The sequence below is a fragment of the Triturus cristatus genome, chromosome 8, assembly GCF_964204655.1.
Source record: "Triturus cristatus chromosome 8, aTriCri1.1, whole genome shotgun sequence".
Classification (NCBI taxonomy): Eukaryota; Metazoa; Chordata; class Amphibia; order Caudata; family Salamandridae; genus Triturus; species Triturus cristatus.
In genome coordinates, this window is record NC_140591.1 from 1,394,913,086 (window position 1) to 1,394,937,658 (window position 24,573).

The 24,573-nt window shown below is 50.3% G+C and overlaps 1 long non-coding RNA gene across 1 annotated transcript in view; it reads right to left on the bottom strand.

Annotated features, from left to right (window-relative positions):
* Nucleotides 1-2,768: 2,768 nt before the first annotated feature.
* LOC146805813 (uncharacterized) overlaps nucleotides 2,769-24,573 on the bottom strand; it is a 95,715-nt gene continuing 73,910 nt past the window's right edge. The window contains exon 3 of the long non-coding RNA XR_014967515.1: nucleotides 2,769-3,011. This is a non-coding gene — a long non-coding RNA (uncharacterized LOC146805813). The remainder of the gene's footprint in view (nucleotides 3,012-24,573) is intronic.

Consider the following 24,573-nt stretch of genomic DNA (forward strand, 5'->3'; position numbering starts at 1 on the left):
ACCGGCGCGAAGGGAAAAAGCTAAGAAAAATCTTCCGGATACAGCCTGACGCCGGGAAGTTCAAAGGTAAATAATTTGCGGCTACATCATGTTTTTACCAGATAAGGCATTACCAAAGGTAAGTAACTTGTCCTTTAGAGCCTAACTCCTTCACCACAAAAATCTCAGTCCTTTCAGGTTCCGGGTTGGGGATCAAGCAGACAAAATCCAGGCCTCCAGAAGCAACAAACTTCCAAGTATCCTGCTCATACAGCAACAGCCCACCAAACTGCTTTAGTATCCCCTAAGTGGCACAAGGTCACCCTGTGGGACGCAATTCTCCCAACTGTAGCAAAATATAACATCTTACAGGTGGGTCCCTTATAATGTTCAATGGGCTATGTCTTGCCTTTCCGACCCACTGCATCCTCTGCCCACATACGATCAACTTTCAGAAGAGTACCTGTTCATCTTGCTTCAAGAGGTGCAGGCTCTCTTGGTCAAAGGAACCATAGGGAGAATTATTGCTCTGGAGATATGGACTGACTATTACTCCTGCTATTTCCTTGTGCTGAAGGACTTGGTCCAATTTCATCTCTCTGTCCTCTGAACTTCTTTTTGCAGAAGGACAAATTCAACATGCTCATGTTGCCACGTGCTGCCTGCTCTGGATCTAGGCAACTAAATGGTGGCTTTGGACCTGCAGGACACCTACTTTAATGAATCCATCCTGCAGTTCAACAGATTAAGCTTGTGGTTCAGTGAGCCAGAGCGGTTTCCATTTGCCATGTTCCCATTCAGCCTCGACAGTGCCCCTCTGCTGATCAGGAAAGTGATGGCGGTGATCATAGTACACTTTTGTAGGTTGGGGATTACAGTTTTTCTCCTACCTTGACAACTGGCTGTTGAACGATGTCTTGCTGCAGTTAGTCATAGACCATTTCCAGATGACAGCGAACCTTCTGACATAATTAGAGTTCACTATCAACGTGCCGAAGTCACATCTTACTCCTCTGCGCTCCCTTTTGTTGGAGATTGAGCAGTGGCAGTTGACTCTTTGAGGTTTCTCCCCAAATTCAAGATTTCATCTTTGCTGTCTAGTGTCCCTCTACAAAGTTGGTCTACTCTGGGTGGCCTGGTGTGGACCCGCAATATGGACCTGTTGCAGGCCAAACTGTCGGATGGCTTTTTTTTTTTTATCCTGGCCCAGCAACAACTTGCAGTGGACACCATTAATGGTTATTTGCCGGCTCTTCTGTCCATTTTGCATTGCCGGAGCAACCGTCCTTGTTCAAGTCACCTGCGGTGATCAGGTTTACAAAAGGTTTGACATGTCCCACCCCCCAAACCTTTGTAATGCCACAGTAGGATTTCAAGTTGGTCCTCATGATCCTCATGCACTACTGTTGAACCACTGCACAGCTGTTGACTACTGACTCTTAAGACTATATCCCTGGTCATGGTAACTTCTGTGCGACATATGAGTAAACTCCAAGCTGTCTCAGTGCAGATATCTTACATCACCTTTTTTCCAAATATAGTGATAGTGAGGACAAGGCAGCCTTTTGACTCCTTTTCACGTTGGACAATCTATCACTCTCCCAACTTATTTTTTTTAGCTCTACCTGGTGGACACATGGTAGCTCCCTATGCATGTGTTTGATGTCTACTCCAAGGATAATCATATCAATACGTCTACAAAGTCTGAAGTGAAGCTCTGTTTAAGAATATATCCAGTTGAGCAAAGCCTTCTGTTTTCTCTCCCTGGGCATCTCGACCACCAAACCTTTCCAGACATCTAGATGGTGTAAGTAGCCTCCGTCAGAACAGTATTAATACACTTTTTTAATTTATCTCCATTCAGGGACGCAAAACTCAGAATTGGTTTCATCAATTTTTTGTCCATTGCTTCCTACACAAATTCAATAAGCATAAATCTATGACCATGATTGAGTGCATTAACAAGTAGGACATTCTTGATTGCAGAGGCCTTAAATATGTTTAAGTAGAACTTATAAACTTATACAGATTTAGGTGGCCCCTGTTAGACTTTATGGATAACAGATTTTGGCTTCTTATAGCATTAGTGTCACTGGAAACATGGAGCTGCAGAGATAAGTTATCAAATAAGTTAGGTCATGTAAGTTAATTCTCCCTTATTGTAATAATAAATGAAACTCCCATCCCTACAAACCTAGCTGTGGTGTGCCACAGCTGATCCTTTTGTATCCCCTTTCAAATGCAATATACGCATGAGGCCAAAGTCAGCCTACTCCATTCTCTTGTGCCTTTGAACTCCAGCTGCACATCACGAATGAGACCCAAAAATGCCAACATGAGTTTAGGGTTGTTTGAATTCCCTTCTGTAGGGGACCAAGCCTGTCAGTTCGGGCTGGACTGTTCCAACCAGAACAGGAAAAGTTCTGATTTGCAAGTGGCTCGTCTGTGAATGATTGGCATTGTGATCAAAAAGAAGATTGACTGGAATGTGGCCGAAGTAATTATCAGTGGCTGAAATTAATTCAAGGATTACACCAATCAATTTTTGTTTTTCTAGGATGGAGAAAAATGCCACCATAAACAGCCTCTTAGACACATGTTAAGGTTTACCGAGTTGGGTTTGTACTCAATGACACATCCATGCTTACCAAGATAGTGATTATAATGTGTATCTTATAGCATAAACACTCTTTAATCAGGCAAAGAAAAGGAAATGTTTTACTAAAGTTCACATAAAAAGTGCATCATAACCTCATGAAACATTTTCCTTTCCCATCCTAGTGTACAACATTCCATGTTAGCTCCACATACACGTTCAGCAAGACTGATATAAGTACCTCATAGTGCCAGTGCAAACTCACGCTGTAAGACTTTTGCTATAATCTTTATTTAACACACAGTCTTTAGTTTCAGCTCAAAGTGTGGCACGTAGCAGAGTTGCCATACGTTGTACCAGATGTTAAAAAAATTCTTCTTCTCGTCAAGATCAGGGTTCAGGTACACCAACATCACGGAAGGAAATCCACAGCTTCCTGGAAGGCAAAATACAGGTTTGTTTTTAAGAAGTGCTGTAACAGTTCAACCATTACAATATTTTCATATAGTTAAGTAGGCCCTTTGGACACTCACGCACATTAGTACCAGGACACTTGTACATGATGAATCGTGTTTACACTGTTTGTCTAGAAAATAAACAATATATGGAAAAATAGCACCTCAGTAACATTGTTAATTTATATTCCGTGTATCTTCCCATACATAAGTCAATTCTGCTTGCTACATTCCCAGCTGCACTATTTTTTATGTCTTTAAATTGTCAAATATCTCCCATAACATACAGTCTTCATTAATCTCCCAGTTCCTCTTTGTTATCTGCGTCTTGTATATAATGCATGACATGCTAGGTTTCAAGTCTCGCTGTTGGCTTGTTCCTTTATTTTGAAAACTGACCGACGCAATGCTTTTGTTTAGCTGTCTTTTCTTCCCCCCAAATATGCCTATTTCTGTGGTAATAGTGCCCTGGCCTCTTGACCTGAAAAAAAACCCTTAGCTCCATGGACCATGGAGTTTTTGTTTCGCTTTTCTGACAAATACATCTTCCCAGAGATGTCTCTCCTCATGAATATTCTCCTAGCGCTAAACTACTCCATAGGAAAAATGTTCCGTTTTGCATAGCCACCGCCCATGTTTTGCTGGTTTTAAACTCTGCACACGTAGGCACTGCTGTCCAGTGCCCCAGGGTATGTGCATTGGCCCTTAAAACATAGCAACAGGCTAATTCCTGATTGGCTTATTTAATTTTTCCATAAGGCCATAGTATAAGGTACAGAAATATACCTATGGCATGAAAAGTTAAATGACACCTGTGGACTGCGGCAATTATTGCGCTATTCACTAGTATGAGAAATCAAAACATGGCTTCAGGTCTATCATTGTAGCCTCACTGCTGCAGTTTAAAACCTGAAGCCCAGCCTGTTAAAATAAACCCTTTTGACAAGAGGAAAAGTTCCTTTTAAATATTAATCAGTGACTCCTATGTAAGCCTTGCAACCCGCAAGGAAGTGTGCAAGTTATTTAAAAGTAGGGCATGCAGATATTTAAAGTTAACATGCCCTTACAGCGACTAGCATCCAAAACTATTTTCACTATAAGAAGGCTCTGGCTGGCACATAGAAAACAATGAGGGAAGCGGGATTAAATATTAATGTTGCCATCTCTGGATTGGGACAGCTAAAAATATGATTAAGAACTCATTTTAATATTTATTTAAATCCCAACTCAGTGGTGAACTCAGATTTTTTTTTATAAATATTAAGAAAAAGTACATTTTAGAAAGTTACCTTTTCTCTGTCTGGAGTGCCTAGGGCTAATTTGTATTAGCTCTCCTGTAGTAGCCCAGTGAGTGATTAGCTCTGATGAGGTATGAAAACGACTCCAAGAGCAGAGGCAATCACTTAGCGTGGAGAGGTATTTTCTCTTCCTCTGGCAGGACCAGTTAAGGAGTACCCCAAGAACTTGATATACTTCAAAGCAGACTGCTCTGTCACAAGTAAATGTTAGGTGAAACCTGGAAAGGCTCCAGCTTTTGTCCTACTAGTCGGGCAGGTACCAAACCCAGCAGACACAGCTACCTACAGAACTGGTTTGAAGTGACCATTGAAGTGACCACAGAGGAGGGGACTGCTTAATATACTGGTCACATCTCTGGGTAGGCCCCAGGCTCTGCAAAATGGGAAACGGGGTTCTCCATCTTGGATTGTGAGAGTGAGGGGCACTGTTTGCAGTAGGGCAAAAAAGAACTGCTTCAAAAGTTAGAAGTTACCCCGAGACCTTTTACCCCATTAGTTATGGAGGAGACAGGAGTCATCCCAACCTACTAGCTAGCACCAGGGATACATTTGTCATCCTCAGGCACTCTCTTCAGAATACCTTCTGTACCTGCAGAAGAAAAAGGCTGGAACTGTTGTCTTCCACCTAAGAGGAGCCCTGAAGGACTGAACTTACCTAGGAGAAAGAAGTGGACTTCAAGGGTCAGTAGGCTGACCACCTGCGTGGCAATAAAAAGCTGAAAGAGGCCTTTTTCCTAAAGTGACTAGCTGATCAGTAACAACTGGGCCTGACTTTGACTTTTCTGGTGGCCTCTGCTGGAGTGAGTCTTAACCCCCAGTGCTTTCCTGATGTCCTGGGACCCTTGGTTGTGTCTAACTGGACTTCTCCTTCCACCTCTAAACGCCTAGGGTTTGGAGCATTTTTGACTTCCAGACCAGCAGGACAAGCAACACCAACCTATCTGTACAACGCACGGCCTTCCTAAGCTAAGAAAATAAGTTCCTCGTGCTCTTGCGTTTCTCTACAGCAGCAAATCCAATTCATCTGGCACTTGATGAGATGGTATCCGGCCTGAAGAAACTCAATAATAGATACAGCTACAGCCTTGCCCCATTGAATGAGTCTGAGCTCCAAAAAAGAGACTAAATCCAAAGGTAAAACCGTTGACTGGGCGAATGGCCCAAAAGTTTCCAACTAGTGAAAGGACTTCCCTGGGCTTGAAATTTGAATTTCTCCTGATTTGAGCTTTTCCAGCCAAAACCAACTACTTCAGTGGGACCACATGCAACACATATCCGACTTCATGTTAACTTCCTCAGATATATCATGCTGCCTTTCCCGCTAAAGGATTTTGACTTCTAGAGAAAAGGCTAAGTCCAAAGTTAAAACCTCTGACTAGTTCACACCTAGATGTCATATTCTACCTCTGCTCCACTACGGTCAGCCTGAAATCTTGTCTAGGTTCCAGTCTTTTGCGACCACTGATGACCATTGGTGCTTTGGGCTTTTTGGTGCTATTTTTCCTTAAACCTTTGAAAATTCATATCTCTAGTTCCCCTTATTGGAATTTTGACATTTTTATGGCCTTTTTAGGTCTTGCGCCTAGCGAGCGTCCTTTTGTCCGGGGTTTTAAAACGGAGCCTGGAATCGCACACGCTCATGCGTGTGCGTTTCCTTTTGGCTTCCGCGATTGGCCTTTGCGTGCGTGTTTTTCCCAAAGTCGGCACGCAATAGGCCAAAGGCAGACGCATTGCTCCACCCATGGCCTATTGGTGTCTATTACGCGCACCAAAGGCCATGTGGTTTCAATTATCGTGCCCAGACACGGGCGCAATAATTGAAACCCCATGTTCGCTGTGGCGCGCGCGCACCACTCGCGGCGTCTTTTTTTTTTTTTATAATAGCGATCGCAAAATCGCTTTCACTGCCGCTTGTTACTTGTTTAGAATTGACTTTTGTCAGTGTCCATCTTTGCTTCTACTACAGTTATAAGTAAAGATGTGACGTAGTAATATTCCCAGCGGTGTCTTTAGTAGTATCAAAGTCTCCTCTCACAGTAGTATGCAAAATCCTCTTTTGCGTAAAGACTTTCCCTCCTTCTATCTGAGACATATGCATTTGTGGAGTTGCATTTAGATTTAACACTTCCCCCAGAAATCGGAAGATTTCTATTATCGTTCGCATCTAAATCAGTAGTTTGCTACTTTGTGAAAGCAAGTGAATAAATAGGGAGGCAGCAGTCTCGCATTGCCATAGCATCAACTCCAGACCTCTCAATTGTACGCTGTCATTGGCACCCCATCTTCTCCCTGAACCAACCCAAACACCTGGAGGTGACTACATTCTCAATCTGATAGAGACTACTAGCCGCAGATTCCTTCACGTAGAATTATCCCCAGGCGTGAGACTGGATCCAGAAACTTTTTCGCCACAGCATCCCTGCGTGCCGGGGGGTGGGGCGACATCACGCGACTCCGCCAAGCGTCGTCTGCATACGTGACGTCAGCGAGGTCACATAAGACCTGCCCCAGCACCCCTATGTTGGTTTTTTCCTTTTCCACATGCAACGCAGATCCGATCCTTGCTACAGACCTGTTGGGGCCCCCTTTTTCTTCCATTTCTTTGGTGGAACAGTGTGCGAATGCCTTCAGGCTTTAAATCTTGCACGTCTTGTGGGCGTCTTATGTCAGCGACGGACCCTCACCTCATTTGTATGTGGTGTTTGGGGGGGGCATCACGGCACCACAGATTGTACGGCGTGCCAAAAGTTGAAGCCGAAGTCGCGGCGGGAGCGCCGGATGAAACTTCTCTCGGCGTGTCTCTCTAGGTTGACGTCCTCCCCTCGGTCTGCTTCGTTGGACGGCTTCAGATACGGCCGTGGTCGTCATCCTTGCCCTTCTCTGATGTCACGTGAGCGTCGCTCCCTGGTGGGTAAGTGTCGCAGTTTGTCCCCGGAGGCTGGTTTCCGGCCTACCGGGGGCGTGGACTCTCCGCGTGTGATGCGGCCCCGCGTGTCGTCCTATCCACCGTTTCCCGGTGTTGGGGCGTCGAGAGTCAAAATGGAGACTTACACGGCGGCTTTGCAGGCCTCGCTGGCGTCTCCTCCTTCTTCCCCTCCTGGGGCGTCGGGGGATCCCTTGCCCTGCGCAGGGCCCTCTGCGGCGCCGCCGGTGGCTCCGGCCCCAGCACCGACTGGTTCGGATCCAGGCTTGGAGGATGTGGTACTGTTTGGGTGCAGCTCCTCTGGGGCATCTCCTTCAGGCCACGGCGTCTCTGCCTCGCCGTAAACTCCTGCAGGGGTCCCTGTGGTATCGCAGGAGGTCGTCGGGGCTCGAGTCACATCCCAGAGTCCCTCTCGGTCCTTTGACAAGGTGGTCCTGTCTGAAGCCGAGGTGATGCCGCTACGGCGCCGGCAGCCGCTGGACCGTGCGAAGCCACAGGGGTCGGTGCACCCTCCTCGTCCCGCTCTAGGTCGAGGCTGAGGGAAGACCCCTCGTCCCTCTCCGGGCCCTTCTCGGCCCTCCCCACAGGCAGCTGCCTCGTCGGAGGGCGAATCGTCCCTGGTGCCGCCACATGGGTTACCGATCGATCTTCGCCTCATTCGGAGGAGGGCTTCGTGCCACTCCCCAGGTCCGTCTTGTTCCCCCACGCAGGTGGCTGCCTCGGCGGGTGTCGGGTCGGCGTCATTCCGACACCACTCCGAGACCGGTGCGGCTCCAGCTCTACTCCGGTCTCCGCTCTGGTCTCCGGTGCGGGGTGACTTGGAGGTACCTTGTCCGGTGACGCAGGCTGGTGCTGACGTCCTACCTCAAGCAGCGGACTTTACGGCTCCGCACAGGGGTCGTACCGTGGATTCGTCTTCGGACGCTCTTTCTTCTCCAGAGGCAGGCTGTATATTGGTGTCGTCCTCCCCGGAGACTGGTCATCGTGTGGTGGCTTTTTCACCGGCATCGAAGGGCGGCTCCCCGCTCTTCCTGAGGCAGATGTCTTAGTCGGAAGAGCGGCAGGTCCCTCATTCTTCGGCTCCTTTTAACTTCCAGGTCTGGCCCTTGCCCGTCCCGCTTGACCTCGGGGACGGCCGCCTTAGTTTGCAGCCGTCGCCCACGGAGGAGCTGCTTTCTCCACAGCGGGGCCATGCGAGGGCGGCCTTTGCTCACGCGGTGTCCAAGGCTATGGGCATCCTGCGCATGGGTGACCCGGTGGCTCACTTTCCGGCAGACCATCTATTGGAGGCTCTCCACCAGGGCTCTGGTGGGAGGGAAATCTTCCTTCCCTTTGAAGGTTCGCTCCTTTCTTCCTTGACGGGGGCTTGGAGGCGTCCTGCCTCAGGGGACACGGTGCCTCAGCATCTTCTGCGACGGCATCTACCGGCACCGTGTGTCCCGGCGTGTCTTTCCCTTCACCCCTCAGCCACCAGTCCCCTTTTGCAGACTGCTTTTCCCTCCCTGCCGCCACTGTTGACTCTGCCGTCCCGAGCGGCCCGCTGGCTGGACTCTTGGGGGCGTAGCATGTTTGCTTCGACCTTAACATCTTGTGTGTGCTGGCTAGGGCCTCCTCCTGTTTGTGGGACTCGGCTGAGTCTCTGGGATCTGCGGCGTCCCAGGAGTCTGATCCAGTGGACTTACGGCATCACGCATTGGATGGCCGGGAGCTTGCGGCGTTTATTCTCTGCTCTGGACATCTCAGAGGTGCTGGGCTGGGCCATGGCTTCCTCAGTCGCTCTCTGTCGCCATGCTTGGCTTCGGGACAGAGTATTCCCTGAGAATATTCTGGAGCGACTCATCGACCTTCTTCTTCTGCCTTTCCTGCTTTGGCATTGGGCGGTAGCTATGTGGCCTTGTGGGCAAGTGGGGTGCTTTGGCCTCTCCGTCCTTACCCTTGGTTCCTCTACTGTGAGGGCACGAGCCTCTTCAGCCTTCTTTCCCTCCTACATCCCCTTGGGGTCGGTGGGGTTTTGCTGGTGGGGGGTTCCCTTGTCCTGGCAGGGGCGAGGTTCTACATGGTCCACAGATCTGGTCCCCTATGGGGCCTTCTGTTCTGCATTGGCTGGTGGGGTCCTTTCGCAGACCCTCCTTCCCCGTCGGTATTGCTAGGGTATCTATTCTACGTGAAGGAATCTGTGGCTAGTAGTCTCTATCAGATGTACGAGATACTTACCTTCGGTAACTATGTATCTGGTAGAGACGATTCTAGCCGCAGATTCCTTCATGGCCTGCCCTTCCTCTCCTATTCTGTGAGGACCCTTGGGTTGGTCTTTGGTACTCGCCTCCTGGTGGGGGGCTGTGTCTCCTGTGAGTGCCTTCCATGTTCTTGACGGGTGACTCTGTCTGGGGGCGGTTCATTTCTCCTTTGGTTCTTTGGAGGATGGGGTTCCGGTGCTCTGCTGTTCTGGCTACTCCAGGTTTGGGGGGGATTGCTTTCTATCCCTGTCCTCCCTCCCCTCCTTCCATTGCTATCCTCTGATTGAGGGTCCTCTTGCCATGTCTTGCCCTTTTGGGTGGTTGCCCTCTAGGTTGGGGTGGCTTGGAAGTTTGTTGTCCCTGTCTGTCTTGGGACTGGGTCCATTCCATGCTCAGGATGGGGTGGGTGGGTTTACTGCTTGTGCCATGACTTTACGCATGTTCTTTGCATTCGGGGCACAGGGATAGGAGGCTGTCTATATGTTGGCAGAGTGACAGCGCAGGTTTCTGCTTGTTCTTCTTCATTCTTCTTTTCCTGCCCTTGGGTTCTGCGGTGTTGGCACTACTTTGGTGGTGTTGTTAGTCACCGTTTCTTTCTTTCCAATTTTTCTGCTCATAGCACACTGTTCCCATGCTTCCACAGTTTTTTATCTGGTGGTTCCGCATTGTGGTGCGGAAAAGTTCTCCAAAGAAAACTGACGTAGGCGTGCCGGGGCGGGTCTTATGTGACCTCGCTGACGTCACGAACGCGGACGACGCCTGGGCGGAGTCGCGTGACGTCACTCCGGCGCGCAGGGATGCTGTGGCAAAAAGGTTTCCGGATCCAGTCTCACGCCTGGGGATAATTCTACGTGAAGGAATCTGCGGCTAGAATAGTCTCTACCAGATACATCGTTACCGAAGGTAAGTAACTCGTACGTATGCACTATACAAGCTGCCAGTCTGCTTGAAGTGGCGAGTGTTCAGAACGCCTCACGCATAAATGTGACAGTTGGTACCTAGCTTGTTGCGCATTCTCACCCTCCCCCGGCTGACGTCACAGCGGCCCAAAGGCTGGTTTGACCAAACTACCTACAAGGCACAAGGTCGCAATCCAGCCCCTCCCCCACCCAAACAGTTACCCTACGGCATTGCCTGTCACAGCGTCCACTTACCCAGCACACTACGGGGGCAGCTCCGCTCACTCGCTTGACCGGAAGTTGCTTTCACCCACGGCTCCTGGCTTCTCTCACAGGGCACAGAGGCGGTTGGACGTCTGTGTAAGGCGGCTCAGAGCAGCCGAGATAGTGCAAGAAGAGCAGCAGGATGGCTGTCTGTCGCTTCCACCGGGTGTTTCTTCCCTGCTGGTCATGGTGGGTGGAAGAGGAGAGTTCCAGAACGATCCTCCAGTTTTCCACTCTTCAAAGATTTTGAAATCCACGTTTTAATGGCGATTTCGGGGAACTTTTTAGAGTAGCTGTTGGCGACTTGAAAAACGTGTATTCGACTCTGAAAGGCGATCTAATTCTCTCAGCTATTGGCAGCAGCTGCAAGGCCAATGTTTTGGTGCCGCTGTCTATTGTGGGAACCGCGACCTTTTCCTTTAGGGAAAAACATACACCAAGTTCTTTTATTGAAGGGATAACATAAAACCATGAAAAGCAAGAGTGACGGGGCCGCAAGTTATGTTATGTTATAGGGAGTTTTATACCACGCTCAAATACTCTAGATTGTCCTGGCGCGTGCAGTTACCAAAGCCCAATAGAGTGGAAAATATGAATCAGTTAGTTGAAGAGAAAAGTTTTAAGTTGTTTCTTGAAAAGTCTAGAATCCTCAATATGCCACAATTCCACTGGGAGACAATTCCAAGTCATAGCCGCTTTAACAGAGAAGGACTGGCCTCCCAACCGTGACCTGCGAAATCGGAGGATAATCATCCGACGTTGGGCGGCTGAGCGCAAAGATCTGCTGGGGACATAGAAGACAAACCGCTTCCTAATATACAATGGCCCCAGACCATGCAGGGCTCTGTGGGCCAACGTGAGAGCTTTAAATTGCACTCTTTGGGCCACCGGAAGCCAATGCAGGTCCCGTAAGTGCTGTCTTACGCTAGATCTTCCAGAGATGTTAAACAGAAGTCTGGCCGCTGCATTTTATATGGTCTGCAGTTTTCTCAGCAAATATCCCGGGATACCAATGTACAGCGCATTGGCATAATCAATGCAAGAAAGGATAAGTGCACGGGCGACCATTTCTTTGGCAGGCCTGGGAAGTAGGGGGAAGAACCTTCTGAGTGACTTGAGAGTAATGAAGCAGATTCCGGTGAGTTTCTCAATTTGCACCGAAGGTCTTCACCAAACCAGATCCCCAAATTCTTTGCAGAAACGCCCTCTGAATTAGGTCGAGGAAAGTCTGGCGGCCACATGATTTCTCTGAAGCCGGGTGGAAATGAGCCATACAGAAGGACCTTCGACTTATCCTCGTTGCACTTCAGTTGGGCACAAGCAAGCCACTGAAATACAGACGAGAGACAGTTCTGAACCGAAGTTGTCGACAAGTCGGAGTCCTTCCAGGTGAATAAGAGCTGGGTATCATCGGCATAGGCAATTATTTTAGCCCCCAGCTCCTCTGCCAGAAAAATTAGGGGGGTCAGATAGATGTTGAAAAGCAAAGGGCTCAGGGTAGAACCCTGAGGGACACCCGTGGACACTTTCCTGGCGGCCGAAGAGAAAGGTAGTAACCAGACCTGCTGAGAGCGTTCTTCCAGAAAAGATTTAAGCCAATCCAAGGCAGAGCCAGCAATACCAATATTTGAGAGACGGGTGAGGAGGAGTTGGTGGGGCACCGTATCGAAGGTGGCAGAGAGGTCCAGCAAAATCAAGGCCGCCCGCGTCCAGGCATTCCCTGATTGCCTCTGCCATTTCCACTAGTGCAGTCTCGGTGCTATAGGATTTCCTAAATCCGGACTGCGCCAGATGAAGGGCACCGGATGCTTCAATGAAGGTGTCGAGATAACGAAAAAACACCTTTTCGCAGACCTTCGAGCCGCAAGGAGAGAAATGGGGCGATAATTGGCAGGTTTCAGCGAATCTAACAATGTTTTTTTTAAAAGTGGCAGCAACTTTACCTGCTTCCAAATCAAGGGAACCCTGGCCGTATGTAAAGATAGATTAATGATCGAGGTTACTTCTGGATGACCCTTGACCCTGTTCGCAGGGCCGGTCGCTCCACTCACCGCACGGCTCCCGTGTGCTCTGGTCACTGCTGATGCCGCATCTCTCGCCGCCTCTCCTGCTGCCCTTCTACCCTGTGACTCTCCCTGCCTCCGTGTCCTCTCTGCTTGGGCCACTCTGTATTGCTTTGTTGCTGCATTGTGTTGTGCCTCTGTCCTCGAGGCTCGCCCCCTCGCCGCTACCCCCGTGACTGGTTTTCCCGCTCTTGTCTCTCCCCGCCGCTGATCCCCTGTGGCCCCGCTCCCTTTTCCTGCTCTTCCCGATCCTGCTCCCCATTCGCCGCCCCGCTCCCAGCTGCTCCTCCCTCCCACTTCGCCATATATGGTGGGGACCGCGCGTACGCACCGATTGCGCGCCGAAGGCGCGCCAAAGGCAAGCCCGTCTACGCCCGTCCACGCCTGGACCGCGCCCAGCGCCAGAACCCCTGGACCCCGCCGAAGCCACCCCACCCGACGGATATACGACGCCACCACCCTCCACACACTCAACACCGGCCGACAGCCAGCCTGCCACCGAGCCACCCCGAAACGCACCCACGGAGCTTTCACCTGCCGCGCCTGCAAGTTCACCTGCCCTCGGTCCGGCACCGCGCCCACCAGTACCGGCGACAACCACAACCACCTCGAATGCATCCTGCTCAACACCCGCTCCGTCCACAAACACGCCGCTGAACTCTGGGACCTCTTTGACTCCACAGCGCCGGACGTCGCCTTCCTCATGGAAACCTGGATGAACGCCTCCTCAGCCCCCGACATCGCCATAGCCATCCCGGACGGCTACAAGATCATCCGGAGGGACCGCGTCAACCAAGCCGGAGGGGGCATCGCCATTGTCCACAGAAACACCATCCGCATCACGACCGACAACAACGACGCCATCCCCACCGCCGAGCACCTTCACTTCAAGATACACACCGACCCCAAGACCACCCTCAGAGGTACCCTCATCTACAGACCCCCGGGACCACGCACCCACTTCAGCGAAGCCATCGCAGACTTCATCAGCCCGCTCGCTCTCGCCTCCTCCGACTACATCCTCCTAGGGGACCTCAACTTCAATGGAGAAGTGTGGCTCAAGGGTTAGAGTGGCAGACCCTGATGCAGAGATCTGGCCCGGGACCAGGGTTCAATTCCCGCCTCGGTGGGTCTTGGGCTCAATTTCCTCGAACCTGACAATTCTCGGTGCCTACTCTAATCATGGATCCTACTCTGCAACTCTGGGCAATAGCTTGCTTAATCTCCACAACGGCCCCAACAGCGCTGGGGATGCCTGGCTTCACCTTGGGGGTGCCCAGGAGTGGACATTTCACAGGGAAAGCCAGGAAGGGTTCCACAGCGGTATGAGTACAAGCGCCAGGACGCCCCGTCGCTGGGGCAGCCGTGCGCTATACAAGTACAAAATTTAATTTCATTTTTTTTACTTCCACCTGGAGAACAACAAGGACAACAACACCACCTCCCTGCTAGACAACCTCGCCAACCTCGGACTCAAGCAACTGGTCAACACCACCACCCACCGAGCCGGCCACACGCTCGACCCCGTCTTCTCCTCCAGCAACCACGTCTCCTTCAACCACGCCACCAAACTTCACTGGACCGATCACAGCTGTGTCCATTTCAACTTCAGGAAAACAACGACCCACCACCGCCCGCAACAAGCCCCCCGAAGATGCTGGAGCAAGATCACCACCGACCAGCTCACCACCTCCCTGAGCCAAAACCCACCCACCAATACTACGGACCCCAACGAAGCAGCCCGCAACTTCACACAGTGGATCACGGACTGCGCCGATGCCCTCGCACCACTGAAGAACCTCCCAAGCAACCCTGACAGCAAAAAAGCCTCTTGGTTCACCAACGATCTCAAAGCCTCCAAGAAATCCTGCCGTGCCCTCGAGAAAGCCTGGCGCCACGACCAATCAGCGGAAAACATGACATCCCTCAAGCACGTCATCCGCGAACACCACCAGCTAATCCGCACCACCAAAAGGTCATCCTTCAAAGAACGGCTGGACAACAACGCCCACAACAGCAAGGAACTCTTCAGCATCGTGAAAGAGCTCTCCAACCCCAACACCAGCAACAACGACATCACGCCATCACAAGACCTCTGCAACTCCCTCGCCACGTTCATCCACCGCAAGATCGCCGATATACACGACAGCTTCGGCGCTCAGACCACAGACCCTACCACCAAACCAGCGCCCCCCACCACCACCCTCCGCACCTGGACCCCCGTCAGCATGGAAGACACCACCCACACGATAACCACCATCTTCAACAAAGCGGACTCCATCATAGCACCCCAACTCCGAGACATCATTAACAACTCCTTCGCATCCGCCACCTTCCCGGAGAGCTGGAAGCACGCGGAGATCAACGCCCTCCTGAAGAAACCCACCGCAGACCCCACTGACCTCAAGAACTTCCGCCCCATCTCGCTCCTCTCCTTCCCCGCAAAAGTCATCGAGAAAACCGTCAACAAGCAGCTGACCGGCTTCCTCGAGACGAACGGCTCCCTCGACCCATCGCAGTCCAGATTCCGAGCGAACCACAGCACCGAGACCGCCCTCATCACAGCCACCGACGACATCAGGACCCTGCTGGACAACAGGGAAACTGCCGCCCTCATCCTCCTCGACCTATCGGCTGCTTTCGACACGGTCTGCCACCGCACCCTGACGACCCCCCTCCACCACGCCGGAATCCAAGGAAAGGCCCTGGAATGGATCACCTCCTTCCTCTCCGACAGAACCCAAAGAGTCCGTCTCCTGCCCTTTTGCGCAGCAGCCACCAAGATCATCTGCGGCGTACCCCAAGGCTCCTCGCATAGCCCCACCCTCTTCAATGTCTACATGAGCCCCCTCGCAGCCATCGCACGCAAGCACAACCTCAACATCATCTCCTATGCCGACGATACCCACCGATCCTCTCCCTCACCAACGACCCCGCCACCGCCAAGGCCAGCTTCCAGGGAGGTATGAAAGACGTCGCAGAATGGATGAAGCTCAGCCGGCTGAAACTGAACTCAGACAAGACGGAAGTCCTCATCCTCGGCCCATCCATCTCCGCCTGGGACGACTCCTGGTGGCCCCCGGTTCTGGGCACCCCCCTCCCAATCCCACGGACCACGCACGCAACCTGGGTTTCATCCTTGACTCCTCCCTCACGATGACCAGGCAATTCAACGCCGTCACCTCTTCCTGCTTCAACACCCTCCGCATGCTCCGAAAGATCTTCCGCTGGATCCCCACTGGAACCAGGAAGACGGTCACCCAGGCCCTCGTCACCAGCCGACTGGACTATGGGAACGCTCTCTACGCAGGGACCACTGCCAAACTTCAGAAAAGACTCCAGCGCATACAGAACGCATCCGCACGACTCGTCCTGGACATCCCCTGACACAGCCACATCTCCGCCCACCTGAGAGATCTGCACTGGCTCCCCGTCAGCAAGAGGATCACGTTCAGACTCCTCATCCACGCACACAAAGCTCTCCACAACATGGGTCCCGAATACCTCAACAACCGCCTCACGTTCTACACAACTACCCGCCAGCTACGCTCTGCCAGCCTCGCCCTCGCCGCCGCTCCACGTATCCGCAGAACCACCACCGAAGGAAGATCCTTCACCTACCTAGTTGCCAAGACGTGGAACACCCTCCCCACCCACCTACGACTGACCCAGGACCATCTCTCCTTCAGGAAGCACCTCAAGACCTGGCTCTTCGAGCAGTAGCGGTCCCTCCCCATCCCAGCGCCTTGAGACCCTCGCGAGTGAGCAGTGCGCTCTATAAATTTCGTGATTGATTGATTGGATAGACGACCTCAGCAACTCCCGCCAGAACTCTGGCAGGACATTGATTGTCGGGGAGCCTGATTTAAGGGTTTTAAGAATAGCCAATATATCTGACCCAGCTATAGGAGAAAATCCGATGAATGAAGGTGGCGCAGAGGACAAAGTAGTGAGAGGCAGAAGGAAGGGGACACTCGGCCCCCGAACACTCTTCACCAAACTATCTTGGATAGATTGTATCTTTTCAATAAAGAAGGAGGATAGCTCCTCGCACCATTGCAATAAGGCAGGCGAAGCTTCTTGTTCGGCACAAGGTGTCAAAAAGCTTCTAACAATTGAAAATATCGCTCTGCTATTGTTTTTAGCTTTGGCAATCCGTTCTGCATAAAAACTACTCTTCGGCAACTTAATGGCTGCATAATATTCGCACTGAGCTCTACGTAGGTCAGTTTTTGCTAATGGAGAGTACTCCAGACGCCAACGACGTTCTAATTTTTTGCAGCCCAATTAAAGCTCTCTATGTGCCTTTTTGAAGTAGGTTGGGAAACAGTCAACACCCTGGCTAATCCAGGTAGCAAAGCAGTCTACAGCCTCTTCCAAATCGTGAGATAACATCGGATGAGACAGTAAAAGGGCCGTAGAAAGGGCCGAAATTTCAATCTTCGGTGAAGGTTTGCTTTGAGTCAAAGCGCTGAGGGTAGAAGGCATCCCCATAGAGCAGGAAAAGTGGACCAAAAAATGGTCAGACCAAGTGACCTGGATAGGGTCCCTGATAGACAAGGCAAAGTTGAAACATACCAAGTCGATCGTATGCCCCCCTGTATGAGAGGGAGACTTTAACCACTGGGTTAATTGCGCCAAATCAAGCAAATCCATTAGTTCCCTGGCATCCGGAGTCCTGGGGCAATCAACATGGATGTTAAAGTCTCCCACAAGGAGAAAATTTGTAAAGCGGAGGGTGCGAGGGACAATGACGTCATCCAGGCTTTTCAGAAAAGCACTTGAAGGGCCAGGGGGCCGATAAACCAGCGTGCCACCCAACGTATAATGTGGTGACATAACAATGGTAAAATCAAGAGCCTCCCCGTCCTCTTGCCCGACTGAAGCCTCACTAGAGAAAACCCAGGTGTCTCTAAGCACTACTGCTATCCCACCCCCTCTTCCAGTTATACGGTCGACTCTAGCGAGTGAATCATACTTCTAAAAACTATTCAGCTGCCAAAGGAGGATGAGTTACATTTTGGCTGGTGATCTAATGAATTATAGGAGGTGACTAATGCCCTGGTTAATTACCGGCAGGTGTGCAACGCACAAAGGGTTAATAGGGCTTAACTCTCTGGCCAAGGACACATTTTGACTTGCATCTGGGGCATCTAATGTCCTTACACACTGGATGGGTGTGTGCACGTCATCCTGAGGACCCAGTGCATAACTGGAGATAGAATTAGCCTGCAGGGTCGCCACTGAGCAAGACAATCTGCTCCAAGGTGTGGGCACTGGGGTTGGCCGGGCTCAACACAGCAATACCAGGCCACGTCTCGAGGCTGTTTGGAGAGGGGGGGACAGTGTAAGTGAGCCTGCAGTGCTGAGAGCAGTAGGTCCCTTGTTGGTGCCAAGACTGCCTTAGCGCCGAGACACCTCAGTTGGGGGTAGCTGTGTGCTCTATAAATATCTAAATAATAATAAAGTATCAGTTTGGGGCCCGTGTTCCACAGGGCAAGAGCAAAGATTAGTAGCCGTATCCGTGTGACCAGCATGTGACATGGTGAAAGTTGTGCGACTCACAGGATTACTGGGGCAGACTTGTCGGGAAAAAATGCCCTGGGAAATGCATATCTCTGGCCCGCCCCACTGTGAGACCCGACTCAATTGAGGCTTGGCAGGAGACTGTCCCTTGTGGCAGGGCAGGTCGATGTGCCTTTGAGAGGCCCCCGGGTGCACTTGGAGGGCTTGCCTTCATGTGTTGGGTAGTGCCGCTCAGGGGGTTTTGAGAGTGCATCCTTGACCCTAGAGGAACCCTGGTTCTAACCCCAGAAAACCAACTCCCAAACCTATGTACTTACCGTTAAACTGATAACCTGGTTTTCTCCCATAGGACTGCATTGACTGCTTTCTTGTGAACCTTGTTGAAACCTCAGAAAACTGCATATGTACCAAAACTGATTTACTTAACTTTTGTCTAGGAAATGTCCCAGTGTGATATCAAGGCATATCACACTGCGTAGAAAAAGTAATTTAAAAAGTAATCTGGCAAGTAACTGAAAAGTAATTCAAACTGTTTTATAAACAAATGACTTATCTGTAAACCAATCCAACTGCATTGAACTGCATTCAAATTGTATTTCACTGCATAATTTTTGCAAAGTATTATTATACTTACCTGTACCATGCCTGGCTTGGCTCTAAAAAATTAAATACAACTAAATAATATTTTTATACAACCAAGTGTGTACAATAAATGCTTAACACTACCCTTTGATAAAGCCTTACTGCTCGCCCGCATGACCACAAAAACAGAGTAAGGTATTATCATCATCATCATCATCATCAAATGTCTTTATTTCGGTCATTGAGACCATAAAAGAATACATCGTAATACAAGACACATTTACAGTATAAAAACATTGCACAGTTGTAATAAAGATATTAGCTCAATAAAACATCACTTGAAATGGTTTTAAGAAGGCCTGATCGTGTAAACCACATGGACGTTAAAAATTTGGCAACCGCAAATGCAATTGGGGGCGAAATGTCAGACTTAAGTAATCTAAAAGCGGGGGAGTACTGATTAAATCCCATGTTTCTAAGTAGTGGGCAAAGCCAATACTTTCTTGCTCTTCTGTATACCGGGCAAAAAAATATGACATGCAAGTCAGTCTCTTGTGTCTGCTTGCAAAAGGGGCATGAGGCCGTATGTTCTGAATGTGGCCAAAGAGCGGTAAATGCCCTCAGGGGGAGAGTATTATAGCGCCATTGCATATAAAGCTTTCTTGTGAGAGTGGGACCCATATCATTATAAGTCGACTCTAGGTGGTAAAAGTCTTTAAAAGCCAGGAAGTAGGCAGTATGAGAGCCCTCCTTCGCATTCCTTATGGCATCTTGCAAATGATGCTCACGAAAAGCCTTCATGATGAGTTTACGTGGGACCCTGAGGCATGCAGCCTCGGGGTCATGCCATAAGTCTGGTCGATCCAATGTCTCACAAGTATGCTTTATATAACTTAGCCAAGGTATTTGTGTATTGTTGCGGAGTCGCAGAATCTCTTGCAGCTCTGATCTGGATTTGGAAAGTTCAGGGGAAGACCATATCTTACACCATAAAGTTAGGGGTTTTAAGCCCAGCTCCACTGAAATCGGTCTTAAGCCCAAATCTAGTCTAAGGGGCAAAAGAGGGGTACTAGCAGGTAACGCTGTCAGCTGCCTAAGAAAAGTATTCTCCGTTACCTGGAGCTTCTGTGAAGACGTGTGTCCCCAAATTTCTGCACCATAAATAATTGCCCCCCTAGCCTGGACCTTGTATATTTGTATACGTGGGCCTAGGGGCCTATATGTAAGGCCTTTTGTCAGCCTGCCAATTCCTCCCACCAACTGAGTCAGTTTCATATTAGCCCTTAATTTGTGGGATTCCCAAGTCATGCGCTCGTTAATAACTATACCCAGGTATTCAAAGGTAAAGACCCTCTCCAACCTAGAGGACCCAATACTAGGGCACGCACGTGTAATCGGGGGGGGGGGGTTGAAGATCATGAATTTCGTTTTAGAAGCATTGATCTCCAACCCACGTTCCTCACAAAAACCTACGAAGCCATCCAAAACCCGTTGGAGTCCCATAGGGGATTTGGATAGCAGCAGGGTATCATCCGCAAACAAGATTGCAGGAACCCTGCTGCCATCCAACTTGGGGGCATCAATGTCATTCAGGGTACAAAGATGATCTACGACCCCATTGACAAAAAGACAAAAAAGGGTCGGTGCGAGGACACATCCTTGCCTGACCCCCCTATCGACAGGGAAAGCGTCGGACAAAGTACCATCCCGTCCACACCTTACTTTGGCGTAGTTCCCCTGGTGGAGCCTTCTCAAGATTGAGAGAATATCCACAGGGACCCCCATCTTCATTAACACCGACCATAACTTATCTCTAGGCACCAGATCGAAGGCGGCACGAAGATCCACAAAAACTGTGTAGAGGCTGCCACCCTCAATCAGCACCGTCTTCCAATATAAAAGAGTTAAGCGGAAGATTTGGTCGGTGGTGGAAATACCACGTTGAAATCCCGCTTGGTAGGGGCTCATAATCGCCGTTTCATCGATCCAATCCTGGAGGCGATTTAGAATGAGCCTGCCAAAAATCTTCTGCGGTACATCTATTAGGCTAATGGGTCTGTAATTGGCTGGGAGCAGAGGCGAACCCTTTTTAAAAATTGGGACAATCTCTGCTCCCAGCCAAGTACCCGTAATAGCCATGCCCGCTAGAATGGCATTGTAAAGAGTCAAGAAATAGGGGGTCCAAACGTCTGGCTCCTGCTTGAACAGATCACCCGGAAGACCATCTAAGCCAGGTGCCTTTCCTGTGGCGAGACCGATCAAAGCGGCTCGTACCTCCTTTAATGTGAATGGTTCGCCGGTCTCGATGGGGCAGTGGGGGAAGCTAAAACTTTCCTCAGCATCCGCTGGTAGTTTATAAAGAGACTGGAAATGGTCCTCCCACACCTTAGCTGAGATATTTGGTTCTAAGGCAGGTAGCAATTCCTCAGCACCCGTGTTGACACAGCGCCAAAATTTGCGCGAGTCTGCACGGGCCAGGAAATTAGTGAGTTTAGTCCATTTGTCGTGTTCCCATTCACTTTTAGCGTTTAAGATCAAGGACTTATAGACACTCCGTCTGGCCCTAATATCCACGGCATCCCTTCCTTCCTTGATTGATTCCAGAAGGTCGGCTTTTGCCTTACGGCAAGCGCCGTTGTACCAGGATGGACCGAGAGTTTTCCTATTAGTCCTAGTTATTGGTTTGGTTAAAAATTCAGAGACTATTTTAAGGAGGTCGGCATGTAACTGTCCCAGGTCGGAGTGAATATCCTCGCTGGTGGCTTTCTCGGCTAACACCTGAAGCTTCTCGAGAAGAGGCAATGTTTGAGCATATAAATTATTAATCTTATCCGGATGAGAGGATAAATGCTCCCACTTTATTTTGCGTCTATTAGACTCGAGTCCCCGACAATCCCTAGAATCGGCCATTTGATTTCCCCTGACTAAGGCGCCGGGATGACTGTAGCTTAATTCAAGGGCATTGTGGTCGCTATCGTTCCTGACTGTGACCCAAAAATCTTCAACAAAAGGCCAAGAAGACACCGGGACTAATACATAGTCCAGTCTGGACTCACTGCCCATTCTGTTAAAAGTGCATCTTGCCTTGGTATCAGACTTAGACCTGCCATTACAGGCACGTAGTCCGTATTTCAGCAAAAGGGAATTAATTTGCAGAGCCAGGGGGGACCATATCTTTGGGGCCGGAGCCTGTGTGGGAGGAATGTGCCAAAGGAGATCCTCCTCCGTGGCCAAGCCTTCCATAAAGCCAGGGAGGGGCTCGTAGTGACAGTTAAAATCCCCGCCTATGAGATAGGCGGTGCCCTGTGGTATATCCTTCACAACCAAAGCGAGCTCCGTTATAGTGGAAGACTCCTAAGTGATATTTGTTGGCCGTAAGTAGATATTAATCAACAGAAGGCTGCCGGTATTCAGCCACTCCAGCAGCACAGCGAGAATATCTGCTGAATTAGTGGGTAGTAGATCCGCCCTGCAGCCTAGGTCGGTGGCCACCCATGTTGTAAGGCCGCCTGAGGGACGCCCTCTACCCCCCACGTTGCGTGTGTGGAAAAAGATGCATACCCCTTATATGAGATATTTTCTCTAGCCCAAGTCTCTTGTAAGAGACAGATGTCTTTCTGCTCAATAAAGGAACACCAGGACGGATTATTCAATTTGTTGGAGAGCCCCGCAATATTCCATGATAGTATCTTGAGGGGGGGAAGAGTTGTTACCACAAGGGGTGGGCTTTGGGAGGGGACCGCTTCCAGCTCCAACCTCCGGGGGGGGGTTTGGCCACAGTCAATTCCCTGGATAGCCCTCTGGGGTGGGGTACTCCCAGGAAGAAGGGCCACCACCAAAACCCCCTCTTCTGTATCTTGGGTGTGACGCAGATGTTCTTTCTCTTTGGGAGGTACTGGTTGACTATTCTTGCTTTTATTCAAAGCACCACTACCCACCAACCCACACGGTCAATCCACCATATCTAGGATAGAGAAACGATTGTGAGTTGGGACTTGGTCGCGACTGGGGCATCCTTTCTGCAATCGTTCCCTGTCCACCAATGAAGCCCTTATCCCATTTCTCCTGGATACTAGTTCCCAACCATCCTCAGCTTGCGGAGATATTATGGGGGGGTAAAAAAAGGAAAGTGGAAGGGATTGGATAAGAGATCCCGGTGTTAGATATGGCCAGCTACATATATGAGAAACTGTGCGGGGATCCCTAAAATTAATCAATACACAGTCACCCGTGATAGTTTTTTTGGTGTTTCCCAGCCACGGGAGTCTCCTGACCATTAGAACTTCGCTATTAACACCCTCAGGTAGAGGCCTGTTCTTGGAAAGCCAATGAATGACTTTGTTTTTTAAAGCCCCCAATGGTTCACTGATCGATGGTTTTAATTCCGGGATACCCGTTAGGATGACTGTGTAAGGAGCTGACTCAGGTGGTAGATTAACTAATCTGTGTCTACTATCCTGTCCCTGCACCCGTGATGGAGATGGTAGTAAGATGTCTGAGGGGTTGGGAATAATATTCCGTGGGGGGATCTTAGGCCCAGGTATTGGAGATTCAATCAATCTGGGCAGATGTAAGTGGGGAAGGAGTTGTGGGCCAGGGCTATCCCTAGATAGTGGTGCGTCTGCGGGCTTTGCGACTACTTTGGTTGATTTAAATGTGTCCCCTAGCTGGACCAATCCATATTGTAAATTTTGTATGGATGATTCCAATTTTGCAAGGCGATCTATTATGGGGGTGAGCATTTCACTCATGAGAGATTTTATGTCGGCAAGTGAGAAGCCCTCCTTCCGCACAGCAATTTTTGGACTCACAGGTCTGTTAGTCTGGGTTGGGGGTATAGCCACTCCCCCTCGCCCCGCTGTCGGAGGAGTTGTTTTTCCCCTAGAAAAACATGCTTTGAGATCTTCGGCCTGCGCCCCCCTACAGTTTGAGCCCTTCCCTTCTTCTTGGGTATTGCTCCCTCACGGTCCCCCTGGGTGGTGTGTGAAGTAGGGGTAGTACTAATGCTCGTAGGTGTCTCAGGGGCTAAATCTGATTTGCGTGTTAACGAGGCAGTAGAAAGCCTTGGTGGCGGGAGGGATAGTGCGGTAAAATCAAATGAGGTAGAAATATCACAGTCTATATTAGACATATTGTTTGGGTTCAATAATGTCGAGGAGCCAGGCAGCCCCCCGTAGCAGGTTCGACATGTTCTGACGTTTGTGGCGGGGAGGTAGCATGTCTGAGGGGGCCTAGAGACGATCTTCTAATCCAGTCTATTTCAAGGGATATGCGCTTCTCTAGAGTAGTTATATCGTCAACCAATAGAGAGCCTGCCTTTGCAAAATATAAGTCCAAAGTACCTGTGGGCTTAACAGCAGCCTTGTTTTGCTCCGTGTTTCTCTCGCAGGCGCCATAAGTACAATGGAGGTGAGGGCCTAGGAAGGTGAGCCCTGTCCCTGCCTCTCCTGTCCTCGAACGGCCTCAAACGGCCCGCTCTTTGCCCGGTCTTCGCTCCGGGCGCGTACCGCTGGCGCGTAGGGGCGGAGCTCTTAAGCTGCTCGGTTGTTGGAAAAAGGGGGAGGGGCCGGGAAGAGGACACAGGTGTGCTGGATCAAGGCAACAGCGAGCACCCTGGTCCTCGCAGTCCCGGAGCAGCGATATTGCACAACAACCTCCCAAAGTTCAGAGTCCGTAAGTTCAGCAGCCCCGGGCGGGGGGAAACAGCAGCTTCAAAATATCCACCAGGCTAGTCCGACGAGCGGCGTATTA